This window comes from Ictidomys tridecemlineatus, chromosome 4 (genome assembly GCF_052094955.1).
Source record: "Ictidomys tridecemlineatus isolate mIctTri1 chromosome 4, mIctTri1.hap1, whole genome shotgun sequence".
NCBI lineage: Eukaryota > Metazoa > Chordata > Mammalia > Rodentia > Sciuridae > Ictidomys > Ictidomys tridecemlineatus.
The window spans coordinates 47,888,717-47,909,293 of record NC_135480.1 but is presented as its reverse complement, the minus strand read 5'-3'; the positions used below and the strand labels follow the sequence as shown (position 1 = coordinate 47,909,293).

The 20,577-nt window shown below is 38.0% G+C and overlaps 1 long non-coding RNA gene and 1 pseudogene across 1 annotated transcript in view; both read left to right on the top strand.

The window, feature by feature from the left end:
• The window catches only part of LOC144377087 (uncharacterized), a 92,394-nt gene that overhangs the window by 26,086 nt on the left and 45,731 nt on the right, over positions 1 to 20,577 (top strand). Inside the window, exon 2 of the long non-coding RNA XR_013437743.1 lies at positions 10,717 to 10,830. This is a non-coding gene — a long non-coding RNA (uncharacterized LOC144377087). The remainder of the gene's footprint in view (positions 1 to 10,716; positions 10,831 to 20,577) is intronic.
• On the top strand, positions 828 to 2,031 carry LOC101972100 (small ribosomal subunit protein eS1-like; annotated as a pseudogene).

Genomic DNA, 20,577 nt, shown 5'->3' with positions numbered 1-20,577 from the left:
TGGGGATGTGGCTCAAGCCATAGCGTGCTCACCTGGCATGCGTGGGGCCCGGGTTCGCTCCTCAGCACCGCATACAAACAAAGATGTTGTGTCCACCGAAAACTAAAAAATAAATATTAATTAAAAAAAAGATTTGAGGATCTAACCACCATGATAAAGACTTTCAAACAATCTTCTTCTACCTGTACCATACATTCCCTCTTCATATGCACCTGGAGCTTCCATTCAGAGTTTTCCAGGGTTCTGAAGTGCTATTTATCCTCCTTTCTTTAGCTTTCTCTGATTTTCCAAGTATGAGTGAGCCTGAATCCTGATAGTTTTAGAGCCATAGTTTTAATATGTTTTGTTCCTTCCAAAATCATGTTGAATTTGATTGCCATTGAGGCAGTTAGGAGACAACACCCGGGATTAGATCATTAGAAGGGATTAATGACTTTCTCTTAAAAAATGCATTTGTTTTCAGAAGAGTATGTCATTATAAAGGAAGGCTGTTCCTTGTACTTTGTCTCTTTCATATGTGCTTGTTTTCCCTTTCACATTCTGCCATTATGATACCCTGGCTAGACACTGACCACTGTTAAGCCCTTGGATTTCCCAGCCTTCAGAACTATGAACCAAAACAACCTCTATTCTTTATAAATCACCCAGTCTCAGGTATTCTATTATACCAACAGGAAATGGACTGAGAGGAGGTACAAAATAGAAGTTTGAAGTTCAAGTTAGAGAAATGATGCCCATAGTCAGATACAAAAGATGAGCAAAACCAAGAAAATTTCTGCAAGTGAAGAAGTAATCATAATAAAACCCAAAATCTTTGGAGCAATACCATGATGGCTGTCAAGAACAAGAACCTTACAAAAGGTGTAAAAAGGCAGACAAGAAGAAAGTGTTTGACATGTTCTCTAAGAAAGATAGTTATGATATGAAAGCACTGGTTATGTTCAATACAAGAAATATTGGGAAAATACCAATCATGGAGATTTAAGGAACCTTGCATTTGATGGCCTCAAAGATCATGTGTGTGAAGAGAGCCTTGCTGATCTACAGAATGATGAAGTTGCATTTATAAACTTCAAATTAACTAATGAGGACAAAAACTGCCTGATTTCCATGGTATCAATCTTACCAACGATAAAATATGTTCCATGGTCAAAAAATGGCCCACCACCATTGAAACTTATGTCAATATCAAAGCTACTGATGGTTATTTGCTTCACTTGTTCTATGTTGGTTTTACTAAAGAATTCAGTAATCAGATTCAGCAGGCTTCTTACTCTCAGTACTAACAGGTCTATCAACTCCAGAAGAAGATGACAGAAATTATGACCTGGGAGGGGAAGGCAAATGACTTGTAAGAACAAGCTGATTCCAAACAGCATTGGGAAAGACTTAGAAAATTCTTGCCAATCTTTTTATCCTTTTTATGATGCCTTCATTAGAAAAGTAGAAACTGTTGGGAGTCTCCCTGAGAACTCCCTGGGCCTTTCAAACATGGCGGTGGGCAAATTGCCAGTGGGCGGCTAGAACTCCCTGGGCCTTTCAGATAAGGAGCCCCTAATGCAACATGGCGGCGGGCAGGTTGCCAGTGGGTGGATAACAAGTTGTTTTGAAAACCTTCTAATTGGTCCTCCTGTCTTCCGCTCTCATGGACAGTTCGTGCCCCCCATGAATCTTATGCAGGGCGGGTAGGGCGGATGTGCGTGCACTGTAAGGTGATGACCTGACCTTTACTATGATTGGCCCCGGGAGCTTCCTGGTTTAAGATAACTGACTCTCAGTTTCTATATAAACTAGCACCAGCTTGCAGTAAAGTGCTTCATCTTTGTCACTGCTATCTGTGTATGTGCATTTTAATCTCCGACGACGAGCCTTGGCCTTTCAGAAACCCTGAAGAACCCCAAGTTTGAAATGGGGGGAACTCATGGAGCTTCTTGGTGAAGGAGTAGTTCTAAAAAATCTTCTGGAGGTGAGTCAGGTGCTAGAGTTGAATGAGATGATGGATATAAATCACCACTCTAAGAATCTGTTTAAAATTTAGATTTTTTAATAGTCACCAAAAGTCCTACTTATGAAAAAAATTTAATACAAAAAAATCCCAATCTTTGTATGCCTTCCCTACACATTTCTCCATTTGCAAAACTCTACTTTGAGATAATGTGTTGAAGAAGAATAGTAGTTCCTACTGCTCACCCCAAGCCATGCCCTGAGGGAGAGGCAAGGCTATAAATGGTAGAACAAATTGCAAGATCAGAAACCTAGGGTCTGGGGAAAGGTTGAGAAATGTGTCCTGGCTTCAGGACCAAGGTCAACAACAACTGAAAATGGAGAAGATTCAACTTTATGTGGCTTTTTAATTTAAAAGTACATAGGAAGACCTAATGTCTTAAAGGAATGATTGGGAAGGGGCTGGGTTGTGGCTTCTAGCCTCACTGTCCAGTTGGCCTTAGAAGACTGGTTGATCGATAGAAATATACTGGTTAGGGACATTCCACTTTACTACACTAAATATAGTGGACCTTTACAAAAGTTGGAACCCTTCCTACACAAAGAGAATGTTGTTAATAAATTCTCCATCCAAGGGCATGAGCTCTGGGTTGTTGTTGCGGTGGGATGTGTCGCAAGACTCAGCCAGACTAGCAATCTGCTGCCAACACTGGCCTCTAGGGAAGTTTTGAGAGGGAATGGTTATGTCCCCAATATCCCATTTAATCATGTTAAATAAACATAGGTATGCTTCCTTCATGTAAAAGATGACTCAGATTTTATGAGCAAGAAATTTGTTGAAGAAAGGAAGGAAAGAAGAAACAAAAATAAAAAAGGAAGGAAAGAAGTTAGTTCCCATGGATAGCTTTGTCATTCAGAAATTTGAAAGTGTAATGAGTTTCAAATATAGGGCTTTGCTCTAAAAAGATGTTAATTCCAGTGGATAGAAGAAGTTGAAGATGTAATAGGGGTGGGAATAATTCTTATCGTGAGAGAATGGAACACAGGAAAGAAACAGAGAAAAGATGGTAACTGCTTGCCAGAGGAATTTAAGTTTCCTTCCTCCTGGCAACACTGGAGAGGTTCCCACAAATCTTTCTACATCTGCAACTTATTTGACTGTGGGTGGAGGTAGACAAGTGACAGCTAGTGGAACCAGTGGCTTTCTGGAAAGATGGGATGGAAAAGCTCAGGGCCTGACCCAACCAGGGAGCTGAAGGAAATGACCATTAGACAGAAACAGAATTGAAAGGCTTCTCGGCTGCTTCTGGCATTAAGCACATAACACGTAGTCCCAAGAAAGTAAGGTCTCCAAAAGGAGAGAAAACAGTATTAATGTTGTTGGTGGGGTTAATGAGCTTTCCAGAAATAAATCACCCAGGGATTCTTAATGGCACTATATAGTTATACACTTAATGCTTTGTGTAAGTGTTTGATAATATTTTCTATTAAATAAAAAACCCCAAAATGAATATAACTGTTGCATACTTAGTCCTCAAACATGTACTCTGAGGTGGATATGTGTATGTAGAGAATTTACTGGGAAGTGACCAGGGATTCAATACCAGAGGAGGAGTGAAGGAAGTAGGACTGGGTAGGAGTTGAACTGCAATGGAATCACAACAAAGGTCTCTCAGCCAATCCTACAGGGAACTATGAAGTTGTCTTTCTTTGGATCCAAGAAGATCAGGCCTTCAAAATTAGATGTAAACTTGTCATTAGGTATAAGCTGCTTGAAACCTTGGGTGAGGTGATTCTTTTCATCTGAGGACAATAGCAGGATAGAGACTCATCGTAGAGTCAAGCTGCCAATATTCCTAGCAGCCAAGGGAATGATTACTTCAATCCAAAAAGGGAATCTGAGTGTCATACCATACATTAGTTATAGCCCACTGTGCTGGATCTATTTACTTTGTATAATAAATTCTAGGAACAGCTTCTCTAATATCCTGGGGAAACTTACAAGAGGAATAAATGACAACTCAGGTTGCAACTGATACTCATTGTGTTTCTTTCACACATTTTAGATTCTTTCGCCCTCAGCCCTGCCCTCTAGGGCTTTTGGTTACCATATCCTCCTGAAGCTATAGCTGCTCTCCATTCAGCAAAAAGAACACAAGAGATGCATCAGTCAATTGTCAGGATCTCTAAACCCACAGAACCCAGTGTTGCAGGGACAAGAAGCACAAATACCACAAGTGGGTCATTGTGAGTTATGGTAAGCAGGGCTTGGGGCCACTCTTGATTTCTTCCTTTGGGTCTTAGAACTATGTGTTAGACCTATCGAGAACACAGGCCCATATAATAATTGTATATGCTGCATCCTGGAAGATATGACTTGTTATGATTTAGATGTGGGGTGTCCCCCAAAGGCTCATGTGTGAAAAAATGCAAAAATATTCAGAGATGAAATGATTAAATTATGAGAGCTTTAACCTAAATAATGGATTAATCCACTGATACAGATTAACTGAGGCTGGTAGGGTGTCACTAGAGGAGGTGGGTCACTAGGGGCGTGCCTTTGGGGTACATATTTTGTCTCTGGTGAGTGGAACTCTCGCTTTGCTTTCTGATTACCATGTTCTGAGCTATTTTCCTCTGCATGGCCTTCTTCCATGATGTTGTGCCTCACCTTAGGTCGAGAGCTGTGGAGTCAGCTGACTATGGACTGAAGCTCTGAAACCATGAACCAAAATCAACTTTTCCTCCTCTAAATTGTTCTTATCAGGTATTTTGGTCACAGCAATGCAAGAACTAAGTAAAACTTTACTCCATATCTTTATAGGATATCACCTACAAATGGCATGTAGGTTGTATCCTCAAAAGGCCATTTCATTGTTCTGTCAAGCTGATAGCTTCTGTCACTAGAAGTGGTATGGTATGAAATAGAAACAGTGGATTCCATTTTCATGTACCAATGTTGACCTATTCTTTTGTCATGTTGGTTCCTGAATCCAATAAAAATATGGTGCAGGATTCTGTGTTGGTGGATCAAATACTGTATGTGCTCAGACACCATGTTAGCTGAAACCTCAAGGGCAAAAAAGACTAACACATACCCAGAATATGTATTTATTCCAGTCAAAATGAATCACTACTCTTTTCAGTATAATCAACTTGCCATCAAGTGGCTGGTTTGGTCTCCTGGAAGAACTTGAAGAATGGTGCCTCAGTGAGGACTCAGTATTGGTCTATCTTGATGTCAGATTGGACAGAGGGAGGAATAAACAGCGATCCTATCACTACAGTGATGTGGTCACTTCCAGCGGAAAAAGCTCCTATAGGAGCTTTGTGTCTGGGATGACCCTTGAGGCAAGGGATTCTGGTCTTGTATCTTGTCTGCCATCATTGACTAGTCATTGGAAGTGGCTGTATCCAAGGAGAAAGTCATGACCTTTGGCAAGCTGCTTTCTTTAATGTAGGGTAATTCTTGGAAAGACAATCAGAAGAGAGCTGGTTGCCAGTTCTCCCAGCAGGTAGGTGAATGAGTGCCTTGATTCTGAAGGAGGACTCCAGGTAACATATCACTACAATAACTAAGTAAATGATAGGAATTTCTGTTTTCAATTTAGCAATTCCTAGGAGTTTTGGAATGGGTTCGGCTTGGAAGAGGATGGAGAATCCTAAGATATGCTACCTGCCAAATTTCATAGCTGATTATCTGGAAAAATTCATTGAAAACTGCATATAATATGTGTATTTAATCAGAGTTGAAAAAAACTCTAAACAGATCAAGGAAAAGTATGAAGAATGTTTTTATCATAAAATATCCACCATTCACAAGGTTCTGTTTGCTTCTTTTTAAATCTGTATTGTACAGACATTATGTTTACATAGTCCTAATCAAGAGGTGTTTTCATACTCTTTTAATTTCTGTTTTTACTTTTCATCTATACACACTCCATAGATTTGTTATTTTTATTTATTAGCAAGTAAATATCCTACCATATTAATATAACAATATTTTCAGAATTTCAATTCCCTTTTTTTAGGGCATTTGACTGACATCCAGTTTTTCACAAGAGTACATAGCACAACTATAAAAAATACATTAAAAAATTTTTTTTTCCTTCCCAAAGTGGCAATAACAGGTATTTTGCTTTTTTGAAAGGTTATCCTAACTTATAGTAGCGTGAGCAATGTTTAAGTGCCTGTTTACTTATGATTATGTTAACATCGAATTTTTCTCATTTTTACTTTTGATAGTAGAATGAATTGTTACCTCCTCATTTTTTTGAATTCAGTTTCCTTCAGTGAGGCTGACAATTTTTTCTTTTTTCTTTTTTTTAACTTTTTATATTTTTGTTACTTATGTCTTTTGATTATTTGTATTTCAGTAGGAGTACTGATCTTTCATATTTTTATCATTCCCTGATGTATTGTAGATTGTCAACTTTGTCAACTAATTATCAGTGGTTTCTGCCTTTATTTATAATTCTTTATTAAGTAGTTGGGTTTTTTTTGTTTGTTTGTTTTATAGCATATGTCACACTGATATTGCCATTAATGATTTTTAAAATGCTTTTACATCTTAAAATTACTATCTTATTTTTTGTTAGGAATAGATTATTGTGTTGTCTTCTGTATTTTATAATAAATATTAATTTTTTATCTTCAAATAAAAATAGGTTTTTGGCTTACTTATTTCTCTTGATTCCTTGTGATATATAGTAAACTGATCATATAGCTTCCCTTCTATTTCTATCTAAAGAAGTGGAATAATTCTGATTTTTAAAATGTATTATATATGATCATAGACATTTACATATGAGTATGGAAGCATAAAAAATATGGAAAGAAAATTTTAAGAGTGGTAGCTTGGATGGTTGGATTATGCTAACAACATTGGATTTTTCTCATTTTTACTTTTGAACTCATTTTTACAGTTGAACTTAATATTTTGCTTTTCATTTATCTGCATATCACAGTATATATTACATTACAATTCACACATATCATTTCATGGCTTAGAAAAGGAGAAACTTTAAATAAAATGGAGAAAATAAAGATATGAATTGTTAAATAAAAGACAATTAAAAAGGAGAAGGGAAAGGCTGGGAAATATATCACATTAGATTAGGGAAGCTCAGATGAATCGAGTTTTCTCCCAAGTCTTTTTATATGACTACATATGACATTGTCCAGACCTTTATGTAAACACATCTCTGCATAGTTAGTCTCTTCCATTTCTTCTCTCCCAGCCTGTCTCAGCCCTGTCCCTGGGATTTATTCCAACTGTCTCTCTCTCTCTCTCTCTCTCTCTCTCTCTCTCTCTCTCTCTCTCTTTTTGTGGTGGTAGTGCTGGGGATTGAATCCAGAGCTTCATACGCTAGACAGTGCTCTACCAACTGAGCTACATCCCCAACCTGCGTTTAGCTATTTTAAAAAATATTTTTAGTTGTAGATGGGCACAATACCTTTATTTTATTTATTTATTTTTATGTGGTACTGAGGATTGAACCCCGTGCCTCACATATGCAAGGCAAGAGTTCTACCACTGAGCTAGAACCCCAGCCCCTGCCTTTAGCTTTTGGCCCTTTTGGTTACCACAGTTACTATGGGTCAACAGTTTCTTTCTGGATTTCTGGTATCAGACTTTACTCTTTGTATGTTTGGGTAACTCTGCTCTAATCTCTCTGTGGTCCTCCTCAATTGTCAGCCCTAAAATAAGGTCAGTGTCGAGGCTGACAAAATATCAATCAGAGCCTAATGTGGAAAACAGAAACCATTGTAACAGGTTAAACAAAAGAGACTTAATTCAAGGAATTTGTTACACAACTATTGGAATGCTAGAAAAGCAAAAAGGGGAAACTAGGAAAACCAGAGATTTATATTTTAGAAGCAGTTACTACCTATAAGACTGGGAGAGCTGAAGTGAAGAGGTAATATGAACATCCTCCAAAGCTGCCTCTGCTGTAGAGGCTGAGACTGCAGGGAGGGATAGGAGGTGGGGTGAGATGTCACTCAGATATTTCTCAGACTTCAGAGGAGGCACTGAGAGGGTTTCTTCTGAAATGGAAAGAGTTGCTTTGGTTTGTAGTTTCAGAGTAGTGAAGTCTAGTTGTTATTAGTTTCTGTCCTTAGATGAGATGAGATATCCTTAAAATTATCTCTTGTACTTGAACTGCCTTGAAGGAAGTCTCTGTGTCTTGCAAAGCAAAAAACCTTCCAAAATACTCATTGTCCCTTAGTGTGTTTTAGCCTAGACTTCTTCCACACCATTTTTCTTTACCATGCTAATTGAGTACAGTTCCTTCAATTCCAATTGAATTGTCTTTTGATCACTGCTGCTTTATAATATAACATTATTTTTCAATCTATGAAAAAGTTCTGCAACACTATTACTTTTTCCCAGAACACCAACAAATATGCTTCTATTCATGTACATTTTATAATTATGTTGTCAAGTTTTATTTTATAAAACTCTTAATGCCCCATTAATTAGTGTCACATTAAATTATGAATTAATATGGAAAATGTCATCATGTGATTTGTTTAGTCTTTCTATTTATGAGAAGGGATAGCTATCCATAGGTTTTGGAGTTTTCTTAATACTTTTTATTAAGTTGATATTAAAGTTTTGTTTTATTTGGTACGGGATTGAATCCAGGTGCACACTACCACGAAGCTAGACTCTTTTTAAAAATTTCCTATTTTGAGACAGGGTTTCACTAAGTTGCCCAGGTTGGCCTCAAACTTGCCAGCCTTTAAGTGGCTGAATTACCAGGGTGTGCCACCATACCTCGCTGACATCAAAGTGTTTAGTGGGGATTTGGAGTCTCCATTATACATGAAATTGTTTTTTACATTTTCATTTCTGTCTATTGACTGTAACAACAATTTTAAAATTTGTTTCCTCCTGACCACTTGAGGAAATGAGGAATTGTCCAGTGTGAGAAGCGGTGCTTAGCAGAGATGGATTTTCACTGCATGTTTACTTTTACATGTTTGTGTCTCTTGTGGACAATGTTTGAGTAGTGCCTGGCCCTTGTGAGCCATGCAGGCAGTGTACCTTTACCATTTTCCTTCATGAATAAACCAAGTTAATTGACTTGTGCTGGAACTAAACCCATGTCCTTAAACCCTCTAAAGGCCCAGCCTGTAAAAACCTTTGCTTTCAACAGTTTTCATTTCAAACAATTAGAGCTGGGTTGCTTTGGGAGATATTGGTTTCTATGATATTAAAGACTAAAATGACTGACTATGTGAGGATTGGTTGTATTTTTAAACAATGGATTAGGTTTGTTGTAAATAATGTCTTAAAGTATGGTGTGCCTTTGAAATAACGTAACTAGTGTATGTTCACTGTAGAAAAATGAGAAGATGCAGATAAGTTTAAAAAAAAGAAAAGAAAAGGAACTCCCACTTAGGGAGGACCATGGCTAAGACTTTGTAGTCTTTTCTTGCAATGTTTTTCTTTCTGGAGTGTTCAAATAAATATGCATACTTAACTTATTTCCTAGTTGTTTGTAAGATGTACTTTTCTATATTTTAACATTTCTGAAATTGAAATACAATATTACAATCAATGATTCAATTTAACAAAGTTTTTTTCTTTTCCCTCAAATTAGGTATAAATAAATGTAGTCTGTGGCATTTTAAAATTGAGGGAGTTTTTTGGGTTTTGTGGGGTTTTTTTGAGGTATAGGGTTTGAAAGTAGGGCCTCATGCAGGGTTTGGTAAGCATTCCACTGCTGAGCCATGTCCTCAGCTCAAGAAAGAGATATTTAATTAAACTTTTTGTTTTCAGATGTAATTGTAAGATATGGTACAGAAAGAGCTCTTAGATCTTTTACCTAGTTCTCCCCCATGGTAACATCATGCAAAATTATAATACAGTGTCACAACTAGCATATTATAGTGACACAGAATATTTTCATCACTACAAGGATCCTCCATGTTGTCCTTTTATAACCATGTCTACCTTCCTCCCACTACTCCTCTCTGTTATTCCTGGTAGCCATCATTTTTTTTCTTCGTTTCTATAATTTTGTCATTTCAAGAAGATTTTGTAAACAGAATCATACAATATATAAATTTGGGGGTTTTTTACTCATTGTAATTCTTGGAAACTCATCCAGGTTTCACATATATTGATTGATAATGTGTTCTTTTTTATTGAATAATATTCCATGGTATGGATGTACCCAATTTGTTTAACTCTTCACTCATTGAGGTATATCTGGATTGTTTATGATTTGGGGTATTACAAATAAAGTTGGTATAAACATTCATGTAGATTTTTGTGTGAATATGACTTTTTTCCCCCTCTGGGATAAATATTTGGGGTGAAACTGCTGTTTTTTTATGATAGTTGCATGTTTAGTTTTTTTTTTAAGTATTTTATTAGTTGTTGATGGATCTTTGTTTATATGTGGTGCTGAGGATTGAACCTAGTGCCTCACTCATGCTAGGCAAGCGCTGTACCACTGAGCCACAATCCCAGCCCCACTTGTTTAGTTTTTAAAGAAAATGCCAAACTGATTTTCAGAGTGGCTATAATGTTTTACTTTCTACCAGCACTGTATGAGTGATCTTGGTTCTCTGCATCCTTACTCTTATGTTTTATTCCAGTCTTTCTGATAGGTAAGTAAATTTCCATAATAGTTATAATGTTATTCAAATGATTTATTTTGAGTGAACTGTGGTGGTTGTGGTAATTTTTTTTTTAAAGAGAGAGTGAGAGAGAGAGAGAGAGAGAGAGAGAGAGAATTTTTAATATTTCTTTTTTAGTTCTCAGCGGACACAACATCTTTGTTTGTATGTGGTGCTGAGGATCGAACCCGGGCCGCACGCATGCCAGACGAGCGCGCTACCGCCTGAGCCACATTCCCAGCCCTGGTTGTGGTAATTTTTCATGGGATTGTCCCATTTAAATTTTCAGAGTCATTCATATAGTTGTTAGTAGTATTCCTTTATTATTTTTTTCATGTCTGTAGACTCTGTAATGATATCATTCCTAATATTACTAATTTGTATCTTCTCTCTCTTTTTGTTATCAGTCTTGCTAGAATTTTATCAATTCTGTTGATCTTTTCAAAGACTCAACCCTTTGTTTCACGGATTTTCCCCTATTGTTCTGTTTTGTTCCATTGATATCTGGTTTCTTCTTTTTATTATTTCCTTCTATTTAACTTTATCTTTTTTATTTTCCAGTACTGGGGACCAAACTTAGAACCTTCTAGATTCTGAGACTTTTCCTGTTTTCTAACATATGCATTTAGTGTTATAAATTTCCCTCAAAGACATATTTTATATTGCATAGGGAAAGCCTTAGTGTACCTGCCATGTTTTTTGCTTTCTATGAAGGAATATAATTCATTTCAACAAATTGAACAATTCAACAAAACAGTGCCTGCCTTGGACCAGGCAGTGTTCTAAATCCTCAGAATATATAAAGGAACAAAATAGGCAAAGATCTCTGTTTTTGTGGAGCTTATAGTCTAGCCTGAATACCATGTTTATTACTCTAAGCTGTAAAATGAAATAAGTTGATTGGGCAGGCCTTTTGGAGAAAGCAAGATATGAATAAAGATCTAAAGGAGATACGAGTCAAACAAATCTAACACAAGTATATTTCAGACAGCTGAGGCAGCTAAAGGAAAACCCTTAAGGTAGGAATATTTGAGGAAGAACAAGATCAGTGAAGCTGGAGTGGAGTGAGCAAGGGGGAGAGTGGTAAAAATGAGGCCAGAGATAACAAGGGCTAGTAGTACATTGAAGTGAGTGAAATGAGTGAAATGGGAAACCATTGTCATATGTGAAACAAATGAATAACATGAAATGACTTAGATGATTCTTTTTTTCTATTTGTTTTTGAGAAAGGGTCTGTTACCAATCAGCTGAGAGTTCTGTTGCTCAATTTGGATTGAAATCATGAATAGGCAAAGTGCAGTTTCCTTAGTGTTAGCAGCTCTGATCTTTGAGAGCCAAAGGCTCTCAACTCTTAGTGTTAACAGCATTGATACCAGTGACTCTCAGCTCCTTGTATTTGCAGTTTCCTTGTTCTTTTTCCTTGCATTGGAAGCAATCAGCTACTGGGAGCTCTCTAAAGCTCTTGCAGAAGCCAGAGCTAGCAGCTTCCAGAAGCCCTCTGTTGCTCCCTGCCATTCTCTGGCTGTTAACTGTTCTTAGTGTTACCAGCCCTGGCTGCTGGCTTTTTTCAGTGCCAGCAGGCTCACTATTTCTAACTCTTAGTGTAACCTGCTCAGCCCTGCTCTTCTTGAGATAGAAATCATGAATTGGCAAAATAAAACTATCCTAAAGGGCTTTATTAGGTCTTGTGCTGCAGGGGAAGTAGTACACAGACAGTACCAATAAGGGTATGGGAATGGCTGCTTATATAGATAGAGTAGGTGGGCTTACACATGTGCAGAGTTCTGCCAGCCAACCACAGACTTTCTATTTAGTCATGGGCAGGGGAGAGGCTCTTTACAAACCACACTGGGGATAGATGAATCAGCAACAGAAGGGCAGAGTCACCCAGAGAGGCTGCAGAGTGGGACTCTGGGAGCGACCCGCAACTGATGTTTGCTGCAGCCAAAGCAAAAGTCTCTGAGTAGTCTAGTGGCTAGGAGCCATCTGATATAGTTGTGGCTGGCTATAAGGCATTTAGGAGCAGCCATGGCTGTCAAAGATAGATGAAAAATTAAAAAATACCTCTTGGGGTACTGATTGCTTTTTTTCTATCTTAGGTCTAGCTATGCTTCCCAGGCTGCTCTGAAACTCCTGGGATCACGTGATTCTTCTTGGTCTCCCTGATAGTTGCAACTACAGGCAAATACCACTGTTCTATGACTTAGTCTTTAAAAGATTGCTCTGACAATTGGTTCTAGAGTTTGGGTGTGTTTTATTCAACTTTTTTGCTGTGATTAAAAGACCTGACCAGAACAACTCTAGAGGAGGAAAAGTTCATTTGAGGGCTCACATTTTCAGAGGTCTCAATCAATAGATAGCTGGCTCCATTCTTTGGGGCTTGAGGTGAGGCAGAACATCATAGTGGAAGAGTATGGCGGAGGGAAGTATCTCACATTATGATCGGAAAGCAGAGAGACAGTGTCAACTTGCCAGATAAAAAATATACACCTGAAAGGTACACCCTCAATGACCCACTTCCTCCAGCCACACCCTACCCACCTACAGTCACCACTCAGTTAATCCCATCAGCGAATTAATCCATTGATTGGGTTAAGGTTCTTATAACCCAATCATTTCTCCTCTAAATCTTCTTGAATTGTCTTACACATGAGCTTTTGGGGGACACCTCATATCCAAACCATAACAGGGTAGAAGGAGATTACTTCTTATCAGGCTACCGAAGAAATGTGGGTGAAAAATAGTGCTTCTTGGAGAAGAGTGATAGCAGTAGTAACAGGGAGAAATGATTACATTCTAAATATATCTTGAAGGTAGCACTAACAGGATCTCTTCATGGATAAGACATGAAGTGTTAGAAGAGAGGAATCTGAATAACCAGTTTGATGTAAATCCTTTAACATAGGTGGCTATACTCAATATTATATTGCAGGCTCTAGCCCCCTAAATCAACCCACTGCTTGTTGAACAATGGCAGGCTCTTGCCTGGGGTCAACTGATCGATAAAATAGAAGTTAGCTTTGAGGGTGTTCTGGTATGAAAGTTTAACATAAAAATGTGTAGAGTAACTATGCCGGTAATATTTTTTTCTTTCAAGAATCAGAATTGGACAGACCAAAAGAAAAAGAAAAATCTTTAGTGAGAGTAGAAGCTGAAAGACATGGAGGGAAGGCAGTATTGAGACCTCATGAGTAAGCAGAAACCCTGAATAAACAGGAGCTCTGAGCAAACAAAAGTCACAAGGCAGCAAAAAGGTATACAGAGTAATGACAGATGGATAGAAAATAACCAAGACAGATCAAATTCTCACAAGGGAGAGTCAAGGGTCAGGCCTGGCTCGAAGGCCCACGCTAAAGCCACACTTACTACAAGTGTTAGACTGGTGCTAGACAGGCAAAAATGATAGGTGTCACCAGACATGTAGAGCCAGGCTTGAGTCTGCTATGAAACCACATAAGACCCAAAATTATGAGGGTGCAAGGAAGCCAGAAAAGGAGAAAAATGTAGCATACACTTAGAGAGAGGCACAGATGGTAGAGAATGCAGCCATGTGATCTTATCTGTTTTTAGTCCCATTCCAGAGAGGTCTGGCTATGCTGATCCCTACATTTTAGCATCTCAAGAGGTTGCTTCTTGTATCCATTCAAATCACCTCCTTTTCTATTTGAGTTAATCTGCATAGTTTTGGGTTCATGCTCTAAGGGTGTGAAGGTGATATTTTGGTTGGAAATTTCTTAGTATCTACTTATTTCCTAGGATGGACAATGGCATACAAGGTGTATAGGGTGAAAATGCAATTATTTTGGTGTAAAGAGTTAGCTGAAATCATGGGAATTGCTTCGCATACCTTTTCTCATTTAATCTCTAGTATGTGTGGGGTTCCCTTACTAAGGCTCACAAAGGCTTAGTACAGTCCATCCTTATTATTCATGGATTTTAAATTGCAAATCCGTCTCCTTGCTAAAATTTATTTGTGAAATCAAATTAATATTAGTGGCACTTTAGTGGTCCTTCACAAACATGTGTAGGACAGTACAATATAAGAGTTTTTCAATGTACACATTCTAAACTGAGGTTGAACAAGTCAATACCTGGTCTTCTTGTTTCAGCTCTTACACTGTAAATAAGTCTACTTAGTGCCATATTTTTCTTATTTCATTTCAGTTTTGTGCTTTTGTTGCTGATTTTGCTATTTAAAATGCCCCCTCCCCAATTGTAGTGCTGAAGTATTGTCTGGTATCCCTAAGTACCAGAAGGCTATGACATGCCTTCCAGAGAAAATACATGTTATATAAGCATCATTCAGGCCTAAGTGCTGTGTTGTCCATGAATTCAATGTTAAGGAATCAACAACATATATTAGATGAGATCAGGTACATTCAGGGTATATAGCCATACACTATACCGTATATTAAATAAGGTGTCCTTAAACAGAAATCCACATAAAATGAGCTTGTATATTGATTGATTGATGAAAACATTGTGACCAAAGGCTTCCAGGAACATAACTGTGTATTTCCCTTAGGAGTAATAGTCCATTAGCCAGTGCTGACTCAGAATTCACAAAGTCTTTGTAGAACATAACCTTTATGAAAAATGAGAATTGACTCTATCATGTCCGGGATCAGACAATCTGTCTACATTACTGATTCTGGTCAGCTTGTGCTCATTCCATCCCACTATGCTCCCTGCTTTTTTTTTTTTTTTTTTTTTACTATTTGGTTGTAGATGGACACAATAACTTTATTTTATTTATCTTTATGTGGCGCTGAGGATCAAACCCCATGCCTCGCACATGCTAGGCAAGCGTTCTACCACTGAGCCACAGCCACAGCCCCCACCATGCTACCTTTTATAAGAGAAAGAAGCACTCTTGGGCTCAGCTTGCAATAACTCTGCCTTCCTAAGAACTTGTTGCCTAGTTGAGAAATGAATGAATATGAAACAATTGTAAAAATTGCAAATTGTCTACTTTAGGTTTGGGATAATAATGGAAGGCACATTTCTTCTCACTTCTCCTAAATAGGTGCAGATATTTCCTGCTGATCCCAGATGGGGTTTCACAATTATCAACATAGCCACTCCCAGTGGATCAGAGTTGGCATCTAAGATGAAATCTTTATCTTCCTTGCATGATACCCTGTGTCCTTGTAAGATGAAGAATATACTTGGAGATCTGAGTTGTCAGGCTTAAGGAACTTTAAAGTTAAATCAAATTTATCAGTCTGTTTCTAAGCCTGGATCCTTGTGGTAGCTGAGAATGATTGACTGGTAGTATGGTAGTGATTGACCGCTTTGAAAGGGTTTTATATATATATTTTTTTTTAAAAAAAGATTATTTATTCATTATAGATATAGATAATATTGAGGTTCATTTTGACATAATTTTATAAGCCCAAAATGTAATTTGCTCCAATTCAATCCCCAGTGCTTCCATTTTCCCTTCCCTCCTTTCTCCCCCTATTCTCTCTGTTTTTATTCTATTGATCTTGTTTTTTTTTTTTTTGCAATTTATTGTTTTTATTTTTTTTTCTTTTTCTTTTCTTTTATTTTTTTTTGGATCTTTTTTTTTTATTGGTTGTTCACAACATTACAAAGCTCTTGACATATCATATTTCATACATTAGATTGAAGTGGGTTATGAACTCCCAATTTTACCCCAAATGCAGATTGCAGAATCACGTCGGTTATACATCCACATTTTTACATAATGCCCAATTAGTAATTGTTGTATTCTGCTACCTTTCCTATCCCCTACTATCCCCCCTCCCCTATAAATGGAGACTTTATGTAAAACTTAGTTCCTATAAGATTTACCATGATGGGAACACTTTTTTTTGTTATCCATGAATCACTGTGCCTAGCATACTGTCTGGCATAGAGTTGGTACTCAGTGATGTTTGTTGAATGAATGCTTCAGAACCTAGATTGACACCTGTCTTTCCCAGGGGGGCAGAACTCTGATGTGGTCTGATGACAGAATGGAGTCCTTAGAGGCTCAAAGTAGAGCCAGCACAGCTAGGGGCAGAGTTCTTCAGAGGAGGCAGGCAAGGGATTATAAATTAAACTGAACTGGACAAGCATTCTATTGACTCTTCAGCTTCTTCGTGTTATTTATTTATTTTTTTCATTCTCTCCCATGCCTTATCTGTGTACCTTTAGTCAAGATGGACTGGGGAATCTCAAGCAGGAATGGGGTTGAGGCACACAGGGAAGAGGAAGCATGAGGTACATTTTGTGAGCTGGGATTTAGCCTTGGCTCTGAAGCAAGGGACTGAGCTTCAGCTTCCAGACCTGCTGGGCACCATTGTTACCAGGGCTCTGGACTCTTAACCTCTATCTGCTTAGCCCAGTTCCTCTTTCTTCACCCTGTCTCCTTTCCCCCTTTTCTCTGTTAGTCATGGTAAATGGGTTTTGAAAGGAAATAGGGAAGATGGGATGGGAAGTTCAAACAGGAAGATATAGATTGACCAGAAGCCTAAGGAGGGAATGCCGCTCAGGGGACCAATATAGTAGGAAGTCAGGTTTGAAAGGATGCTGTTAGATTTCTGAACTGTGTTTGTTATTTTATTATTAGAGTTGTTTTTAGTCCAAATCTGTGTTCTTGTGTTAAAAGAACTTCTGGAAGCTGGAGCCTCCCCCTTCACTAGTTCTGGTGATAGTGCAATACTTGAAGCAGTGATGTGGGGTTGTGGTAAAATACATCAGGGCATGGGCTTTGGGATAAACTTGAGCTGGGTTACTACTTGATAGCTGTATTTTGGGGGAAGCTTCTTAATTGTTCTGGATTTTAGTTATTTTATTTACAAGATGTACTTTATAGGACTGTAACAGTTAAAAGAATTGAGGTCTGTAAAGTTTTTTTTTTAATGTGTGCTTATAAAACCCAAGTAGAATCTATAGTTAACATTAGTAATACATCTTGTGGTGTTTACTTGCCAGTGGGAAGGTCTTTCATTTTGTTTTAAACTCTGAGAAAGAAAGTAAAATAGACTGTTTTCTAGGAATTTGTGAGGAAGACAGGCACTCATCGGATGTGTGACTCTTACTTTCATTACCAGAAGCAATCCTGGTATTATAAGTTTTGGGAAGTCTCCAGGCTCCCCCCCAAAGGGACTAAGATGGGAGCTTTAAAAAAATTTTTTTTTGTAGTTATAAATGGACAGAATGTCTTTATTTTATTTATTTTTATGTGGTGCTAAGGATTGAACCCAGTGCCTCACACATGCTAGGCAGGCACTCTGCCACTGAGCTACAGCCCCAGCCCAGCTGGGAACTTTTGATACCATTAGTTTCCAAAAGCATATAGTAACTTACCAGGAAAAGCATGAAGAGCTTGTCTACTGCCCTCCCTGTGTAGGCTTAGAAGGTAAGGAGTGACCATCTCCAATTTAATCAAGAAATGAACCATATACTAGAGAGATGCTGTTAAGCAACTTCAAGCCTTGAGGCATTTAACTTCTTTGAACATAGTTTCTCAAAGCTGGACTCACAGACACACCCCACCTCTATGTACATACATTGTCCTGTGTAGTGACTCAGTGTTGTCTATCACCATTGCATTATTTTCTGTTGCTGCTATGAAAAAAGTTATCACAAACAAAGTTGGTGGCTTAAATGGTACAAATTTATTATCTTGGAGGCTGGGGCTGTAGCTCAGTGGTAGAGCTCCTGCCTTGCACATGTGAGACACTGGGTTCAATCCTCAGCACCACATAAAAATAAATAAATAAAGATATTATGTCCATCTACAACTAAAAAAATTTTTTTTAAAAATTTTATTATCTTACAGTTCTGTAGTCAGTCAGAAAACCAAAATGGTGGCACTAAACTAAAATCAAGTTATTGGCAGGGCTATTCTTTATAAGAAACTCTGGAGGGGATAGTTAGTGTCCTTGTCTTTTCTAGATACTAAAGTCTACCTAAATTTCTTGTCTTGGGGTTCCCTTCCATCTTCCAAGCCAGTAATGGTGGATTGAGTCCTCCCATGTCATAACTCCAACCTCTGCTTCTCTTATCACATTTTCTTCTGTTGTAGTTTAAAAACATGCCCAGCAAAATTCATGTTGAAATTTCACCTCCACTGTGGTGATATTAAAAGATAGGACCTTTGGAGAAGTGATTAAGTGCCTCATAAAAGGGATGGAAGGAACTAGCTTAGGTCTGTTTTGCCCTTCCACATTCTGCCATGTGAGGACAAAGTATTTGACTCCTCCAAAGAATGTAGCAACAAGGTGCCATCTTGGAAGCTGGGAATGGGACCCTCACCAGACACCCAACCTATTAGTGCCCAAATCTTTGACTTAACCTCCAGAACTATGAGAAATAAATTTCTGTTCCTTATAAATTACCTAGCCTCAGATATTTTGTTATAGCAGCATAATGGGCTAGAACATCTTCTGCTTCCCTTTTCCACATTTAAGAATCATTTTGATTATATTGAGTCTGTCCAAATAATCCAGGATATTATCCTTGTTTTAAGGTCAGCTAATTAGTAATTCCATTTGCCCACTCTTTTAGTTACATAATTCCCCTTGCCATGTAACATCACATACTCAGAGATTCTAAGGATTAGGACCTGTATGTTTTGGGGTTCCATTATTTTGCCTTTCACAACCATTGTCCATTACCCTCTGCTCTCTAATTCTAGAATTAAGACTGAAAGTAGTAAAATCTCTCAGATATCAGGTCTGAACCATTCTCTCTCTTTGTCCATGAATCCTGTGTCCATGAGCTGACCACTATTTGGTTTGACTGGCTCCCTTCCTGTCATTTGACTTTTACTTAATGACTCATAATGCATTATACTGGGCATGAGGGTACTTGAGCTGCTTTGCCCAAATGGTTAAGTAGGAGAATCTATTCTTTATTTCTTTAACCACATTTTTATGCTTTTTAATTGTTGATGGACCTTTATTTTATTTCTTTACTCATATACGGTGATGAGAATCAAATCCAGTGCCTCACACATGCTAGGCAAGTTCTCATACCACTAGGCCACAACTCCAGCCCAACACTTCTTTTTCTTCTTCTTTTTTTTTTTGTACCTAGGATTGAACCATGGGTTCTTTCTTTCTTTCTTTTTAAAATTTTTTTATTAGTTACACATGACAGTACAATGATCTTGACAATTCCTACATTTGAATCAAATGGGGTATAATTTCTCATTTTTCTGATTGTACAGGTTGCAGAATCACATTGGTCATACAGTCACCTATATACATACAGCAATGATAATGTCTATTCTAGTCTGCTGTCCTTTCTTTCCCCCTTCCCCTCCCTCCCCTCCCATCACATCTCTCTACCCAATCTAATGTGACACACTTCTTTTTTTTTTCTCCTCACAACATCATACATGTATTCTGTATAACGATAAGGGTCTCCTTCCATCTTCCGTGAAAATCCCCTTCTCCCTCCTTTTCCCTCCCACCTCTCTTCCCTATTTAGTGGTAATCTTCTCATGCTCTTCCTCCCTATCCCATTTTGAGTCACCCCCCTTATATCAGAGAAGACATTCGGCATTTGTTTTTTAGGGATTGGCTAACTTCACTCAGCATAATCTGCTCTAATGCCATCTATTTCCCTGCAAATGCCATGATCTTCTTGTTTTTTAGTGCTGAGTAATATTCCATTGTGTATAAATGCCACATTTTTTTTATCCATTCATCTATTGAGGGGCATCTAGGTTGGTTCCACAGTCTAGCTATTGTGAATTGTGCTGCTATAAAAATTGATGTGTCCAGCCCAACACTTCTAATCTTTATTGTGATGGATAGTTTGGTTTTTTTGTGTGTGTGTGACACTAGGGATCGAATCCACAGATTTGCACATGGTAGGCAAGTGCTGTACTGCTGAAATATATCCCCAGTCCCCAAGTTTTTAAAAATTTTCAAACATAAGGAGCCTGTTCATTTATACTGTATCATAACCCTCATAGATAATACTTTTATTAACTCAACTAATGCCTGTTTATACAAACTACAATAAGCATTAGCTGCG